The following is a 7,464-nucleotide window of genomic DNA, read 5'->3' as shown; positions in this document are numbered from 1 at the left end:
ATTCCTTCATCATGAGTATTATGAAAGATGTGATGAAACTCTTAAACTTGACTTATCATTGTTCTTGAATTGACCATTTTAAATCCAAAAATTTATTGACTATGAATTCTTCCATACCAATTTTAATCTTTATAAAAAAAAAAAATGTCAAAAGAAAACCAAAAAAATATATAGCAATAAGAAGAAGACACAATGGTGCCTAGAAAAATGATCAAAGTTTGGTTGAGAAAGTTCAAAAATATAAAAATTGAAATTTGACAGTATGTTTTTTTTATTAAAAAAAAAGCTCTATTGACAAAGAAAATTCAATTTAAGAAAGAAAAATTCAAAATCAGATGTTTAAATACTCAATTAGATTTTGTTGAAAGATTAATTGAGTTTATGAAGGGTTTGATTGCAAGAAAAATGATTAGACTTTAATCAGAAGAAATTAAAGTTTGGAGGTCGAATTACAATTGTTAAGAGCTAATTTGATCAAATTAAGAGTTTAATTGTATAAATATTGAAGTTTGATAGGCAATTAGGGATTTCATTGAAGAAATCCAAAAACCAAGGACCAAACTGGAAAAATGTGCGTAAATATAGGGGTTGGAATTGACTGAAGCAGGGGCTAAATTGAAGAAATTAGAAGTTTGTTGATCAATCTTCTTCTCAATCGGGAAACGATCTTCCACGGTGTTATTAAGCTGAAATGAATTCTAGCCAGTATTCTTTCAGTAACGGATAACCTTCTGGTAGATTAAGGATGATCTTTCCTCTTATCTTTCCATACTCATGTCAGTACATATCAAGATGCACATATATTCTAATGGATGTTTTATTTCGTAATGGATATATCTGGATACATGGTGTTTTTCTTACAAAGGATTGTGAGGATCTATGATCTATTGTGGGTGTGATCCATGATCCTTTTATACTGGGAGTAATCCTATATATACTAGAGGATTACATGGTTGGAGAGAAATTTCAATTCTCTTTACATTTTGAAAGCGGCGCTTTATTTGAAATCTGGTGCAAAAATGTAAGTCCATCGTCGCCGTCGCTTTCTTCTGTGAGCTGGTGGCCACTGGCTTGGATCGTAGTTGACGACAGTAGTGGCAGTCCTCGCCATGCATTAAAGCTTCGCAAAGCATTAATGCTGTCCTTTACCTGAAGGGATCTTGTTTAGGAAAATATCCTTCTCTAATTTCTGTAGATAAGGCACAGCCGTGGCTGATCCTTTTCGACCGCTGGAGACCACAAAGTAAGGAATCTTGTGGTGGCGTGGATCCATGTCTCTCTGGCTGCTGCCACTCTCTGTAGAGTTGATATTAGGAACTTCATTCCTAACTATCATGGGGAATGGTTTCCTAGTGCTTGTATCTGTAGTCTCAGCTTTGGATGAACAAAAACCAATCTGCACAAGATGCAGAGCTGGATTAAACTTGTTGCCTCCCCAAACTGGGCTAGGGCTAAATATCTTGACGAAGAGGAGTGTGTCCTTCTTGACTACTGGGGAGTTTTGTCTGTACTCCATTACACATTTTCTGATAACTGGCAGCTCATTTAATTCCTCTGCTCCTGGAGACAAATAGATTACGTTGGCTGCTCCCGTGTCGACAATTCTTTTGATAAACGTTGGATCTGCTCCCTGCATAAAATTCAATCAGAGATAAATCCCTGAATGATCTGGAATAATGGAAAGGGATCTTATTCATGTTTCAGACACTATACATTGGGCCACAACTGCATACAAAGTTACAAGCCTACTGATAACAGGGGTGACTGCAGCGTGAAACCCTTCGATTATATACTGAAGCCAAAATAGAGAAATTGTCAACAATTTTTGTTCTTTTTCTATAAATTTCTTGTTAAAAAGATCCAAAGGAAGAACCGTAGTTCTAATCATTAATCAGTACCCTGATTCCAAGGGATTTGGTAGAGATTTTGCAGCAGGTCAAAGACAAGGTAATCGCAACCTCGCACCTTGTGTGGTTGCTGTTTTCCTGGAAATTTTGTCTATCTTTTGGTTGGTGGTACGTGGAAATCAACTGAATTAAATTATTAAGGAACTCATATAATGTCTACCTATTCTACGCTTTTCATAAAGGATCAAAAGGAAATTTATTGATTGTTGGCATGAGTTTTTTTATTATTATTATTTGTCACATGAATTTTGCAAATCATTTTTTTTATGGAACTTTATATCTTTTGAGTGCGCATCGGATAAATCTCTAACTAATTTTGAGTAAATTGCAATAGACTCCAAAAACTTTTTGCTCTTATTCTGATTACAATATTCTAATATGGATAACATCAGCACGGAAGCAAAGCAAAACAACCTTGGAGTTGGAAAAAACTCATGTATCATGGTGCTATACACGGACAAGGATTAAAACATTGGTGTGCAAGCAGCGCAGCAGTGGCAGTCACAAATCAGAAGCATCAATATGGTGGAGGCGGCGGTGCCCGCGGAGGAGGAGGGCTGGAATGAAGAGGAGGATTGACCCTGGGAGGTGGTGGCGATGGTATTCGCCTTCTCAATGACCCCACCTTGTAGTTAGGAAAATCATTTGAAGAAATTGCATCAGAAGAAGACCATTCAAGAGCCTTGCAGATGTAGCTACTATGAGATGATAATAGCAGAAAATGGATAAAAAAGAAACAAAGTAAAGATGAAATGGCACCCATCTTTGGTTGCTGTAGGAGCACTAGTAAGATGTGCCAATTTATATTAGTAACCGGTTTATGAAGACTCTCCATACAGGACACAACGTGAACTTGTCCGAATAAATTAGTGTGTATTTGTTTTGTTTTATTCGAAAAGTCTACATGCATGCAATTTGATTGTAAACTGTGCAAGAGTTTTGTTTAGCATTTTCCAGCCTGTCTTTTTTATTTTATTTTTAATTTCAATAAAACGCGTTTTAGGTCCTCCTACTACAATTTGATACATCATCGACGGACTTCTATTATTTATTAAGGGGTCTACACATTGCCTAACTCTCTTTTTCTTGCATACTTGACTTTCCAGCACACACACCACTTGCATCCAAGACAAATCCAGCACCTAGAATTTATAGGCTTCTTAAGTCAGCCGAAAGAGTATAGATTTTTCCTAGAAAACCTTTCATTTTGGATAAGTATGGGCTGATTTTTCTTGATCTTCAACGCGCGCGCGCCCGCACACAGTTTTAAGATCCGACTCGATTCAAGATCCGGGTTTCAAATTTTGACAGTATCGTTGAGTCGGCCGGGTCAAAAAAAATTTTTGAAAAATTAAAACGACGTCGTTTTCGTAAAAAAAAAAAGAATAAAAAAAATAAAAGTCAAGGGATTTGCAGCCGGGTTTTTCCTTCCTTCATTTTTTTTTTCAACTCGGCTCAGTTCCGACCCCAGGTCGCCCGGGTCCCTCTAATCCATAATTCTAGGTTCGTCTCTATTGCCTGTTATTAAGGATATATATGACTTCAAAGCCTAAACCGGTGACTGAGCCTAAACCGGACTCGGTTTCTACGAGAAGGAAAACTAACAAACTACTGCTTTTCGAATATAGCAAAGCAGCATTTTCTTTGTCATCCATGCCGTCATCAACCTGTCATGACATAAATAAAACAATCTTTATTCGTATTGTCCACTTGCTTGAAAAAAAACATTTCGTACCAATAGTTTCATTTTGACAATTACATATGTGCCTCTTTAAATACAGAAAACTAGTTATTCTGTCAGTGTTTCCTCGCGGGTTGCATAATGTTTTTGGTAAAATAAATGTGTACATGCAAGCTTTTACATCATGTTTTTTACTAAATAAATTCTAATTATAAATAAAAATATATATGCATCCATTTAACTAAATAAATCAAGAATTATTTATGTCGATTAAAAAAAAGTGTTAACATATTTATTTGACTCAATTTAAAGAATTTTTTTCTAACATAAAAAAATTGAATGTATATGTGTTATTAAACACGTTTATTAACATAGAGCAAAAAATATAATTGTAAATCAAAAAGTCAATATTTACATATAATAAAATAAAAATTATATGCGTTAATAAAGACTTGTAAGATCTCAAGTAAATTTTTAATATAGTAAAGAAATAGGACAATATTGTAATTGCTACAATGAAACATCATTTTCTTTTAATCTTTGTATAATAATATTTCAAAAAAAAGGTAAACAAAAAAATGAAAAATTACAAAAGAATGAAGATAAAAAAAAAATAATGTAAATAGATCAAGTGTAGTTAGAGTGATAATGTAAACCCCAAGTTGAAATTAATTAGAGAACAAAATTTTTTTATAAAAAATCAATCTTTATAGAGTAAGTTCAGAATAAGTAAATAGATTAGGAAGTCAATCTTACTATTAAAGTGTGGGAATGAAAAATTACAAGATGGAGGATTAAAGAGCATAAAAAGAGAGGAAGAAATACTAGCTAGGAATTAATAGGACAATAGCCAAACAAAACCTAGTCCCAATTAGGAAGGGTTATGAATATAAATACATGTGAGAGAATAAGATGGACACTTTTCTTCCCCATAAAGCTGGCGGAAACCATAGAGAACAGCCCTTCCCCATTTCAATTTCAAACTAGAAATCCTTTGCATGTTTCCATTCCCAAGCACTGGAGTGAAAGAAGAATAATAGTAAGGTGAAAAATCAAGAATTTGAAGTAGAGTAAGAGAGAGAGAAAGAACTGGCTGAAACAAAAAATTAAAAAAAAAAGAGAGAGAGAGAGAGAGAAGAAGGAAAACCGAAAAGGAGGAGAATATCACCCAAGTACTCCATCAAAATTCTTCCAAATTCCTGAGGTAAGAGTAATCATTTACCTTTTTTGAAACTTGTTATGGGAGGTGTTAGGTTGTATGAGAAGAAAGCCTCAAATACATACTCTAGAGCATAAATAGTCTAGGAACACAACATTTTTTAACTATGATTGATGAAGGTGGGAGATGTTAGGAAAACCCCCACCATTTGGCCAAAAGAAAAAAAATATAAGGGGAGGGGGGGTCTTCAATGGTATTATACTAATATAATGATGTTCTATGTTCAATGATAAGGATTGATGAAGTTTGCAGTAAGTGAAATTATTTTTAACTTCTTTTCATATCTCTTGATTTGCACTTATATGCTTTATGTTTGTGCTTGAAGTTGTGTGAATCATGTTAACATGAAAAAAAAAAAAAAAAAAAAAAAAAAGAAGAAGAAGAAGAAGAAAGATTTGATGTCTTGATAAGGAATAAACTTCAATTTCTGGTTCCTAATAGAGTTTGTACATAATGAAATCCCATGATGTTAGAAAGATGCATAGGAAATGTTTGATTAGTGTCTAGATCCATGAATTCAAGGCTGGGCAATTTGGTAATGGAAATCCCAACACAAATATTGGACATAGAAGATGATAGAAATTGTTATAACATTTCATATAAAAATTGTAGAGAAATGAGTTAGCTAACATTTGGCACTGGTATTGCCTCAATTGGAATTATAGGACTCTAGATATGGGCAAAATACCATTAAGATATCAAATTGTTCGTAACAGGACAATTTGATAGAAATAAAGTCTAGTGTATTAGTGGGATTAGCATTGGCTAATGGCATCTGTAATAAGGATGCCGGGAAATGAATTACAAGATTAATTTTGCCTAATAACATCCGTAATAGGGTTGTTGGAAAGTGAATTATAAGAGTAGCTTTTGCTAATGGCGTCCACATTGGGACACCCAGGAACGATCAAAAGGCTTGATTCGTAAAGGGTATCCATATTTGAATGACTTGAAAATTTTGATAAGTATAATTGCCTAAAAATATCCAGGTTGCACTACACAAAGTTGAATATCTAATAAAACCAATTAAACGAAGTTACTATGTTCTTGTAAGTAGATAAGAGTAATAAATTATTAAGAACAAATAAATGATGTTTAATTGGTCTTCATAGGTTTCCCAAGAAATTTATAAGTTGGTTATTAGAATGCTTAGGACACTAATAGAAAACTTATGCTTTATTTGTATTCTTTACATTATTATTTATAATTTTGTTGTCAATATAATTGTATAATTATTAAGTTGTTTTTGTAACAAGTTCATCTAATACCCAGGGAGCTCTTTAGATTTTAGGATTTTGCTTTGCGAAGCTTATGTAAATAAATTTATTTTAAACATAATAGCATTAGCTAGATCATGCAATATGTTTGTTGGTGTAAACTTTGATGTATATAAAAATCTTAGCTCAACATTTATTATGTTAGTTATGTAAACTTTGATATTGTTTGAACTAGAACTCCTTAGTTAACTTGTAATTAAACCTTTTGAAACTTTAAAAAATACTTATGTTATGTTTAAATTCTCTCATTAGCGATGCTCAACACTTTCTCTCTCTCAAACTTACCTCTAACAACTTTATGTTCTAGCATTGTAATATGAATTCCTTCTTATTAGGGTAAGGAGATTTCAGCTTCATCCCAAGCACCATGCCTAGCCCTCCTGATTTCAGTTTATTCATATCTAATGCATTGTAATATGAGTTAAAAAATATTATCACTCCTTTCTCTTCAAGGGGTGTGGACCAGCTTCTTTCTCTAAAATATACAGTCTTCCCACGAGTCCTGAGTTTCTTAACAATGACTCAACCAAACGGGCATTTCTTACTACACCATCGCTGCTAGAGGTGCAGCCTAGAGTCGACATAAAACCAACAGCAACATCTATCCTCCATCGAAAGGACCTCTTCTTTCAACTACCGTGGGCGTGGCAGGGGTGGTCGAAGTCATGGAAGTTTCTTGTTAGAAATGATAAGATAATTAAAATTGAATTAAAAGTTGAAGCTTAAGTACACGTATTTGAAAGGAATACTTTCATTCTTTCACGATAAGAGTTATTCTTAGACTAGCTTGCATGTTAGATAACGCTCGGGAGGACTTCTAATGTTGTGGGATAACTCAAAATTCAATATTAATTCAGAAGAGTTTGGTGTGGGTTGGATTGCTTTATATGGGTTAAATGTGATTTCTGGTTTTGAATATGATTTTATTGGTCTCTAAACAGTTGAGAATAATTAGGAGGTTTAACTTATTGGTTAGCCAACCTTTTCTATATATATATATATATGCTTAGAACAATATACAATAGCAATGGTGGAAGTTACCATATAAGAGTATGACTACAATATTTTTTATATATATAATATTTTCTATATAAGTACATTCTATAATATGCCCCCTCAAGCTGAGGATAGAGGATCAACTCGAAGCTTGAAACGAAAAGAAGTAAACGAAACAGTAAGAAGTTGTTTAGTAAAGACATTTGCAAGTTGATCCTAAAATGAAATAAAACAAATTTGAATCTTTTTTTTTTCACAACTCTATCTCGAACAAAATAATAATCAACTTCAACATGTTTTGTGTAAACTTGAAAAATAGGATTCGCAAACAAATAAGTGGCATCAAGGTTATCGCACCAAATAATAGGAGCAGAAATAGACGTA

This window comes from Populus alba, chromosome 19 (genome assembly GCF_005239225.2).
Source record: "Populus alba chromosome 19, ASM523922v2, whole genome shotgun sequence".
NCBI lineage: Eukaryota > Viridiplantae > Streptophyta > Magnoliopsida > Malpighiales > Salicaceae > Populus > Populus alba.
The sequence above is the reverse complement of the archived record's forward strand: the minus strand, read 5'-3'. Positions refer to the sequence as shown.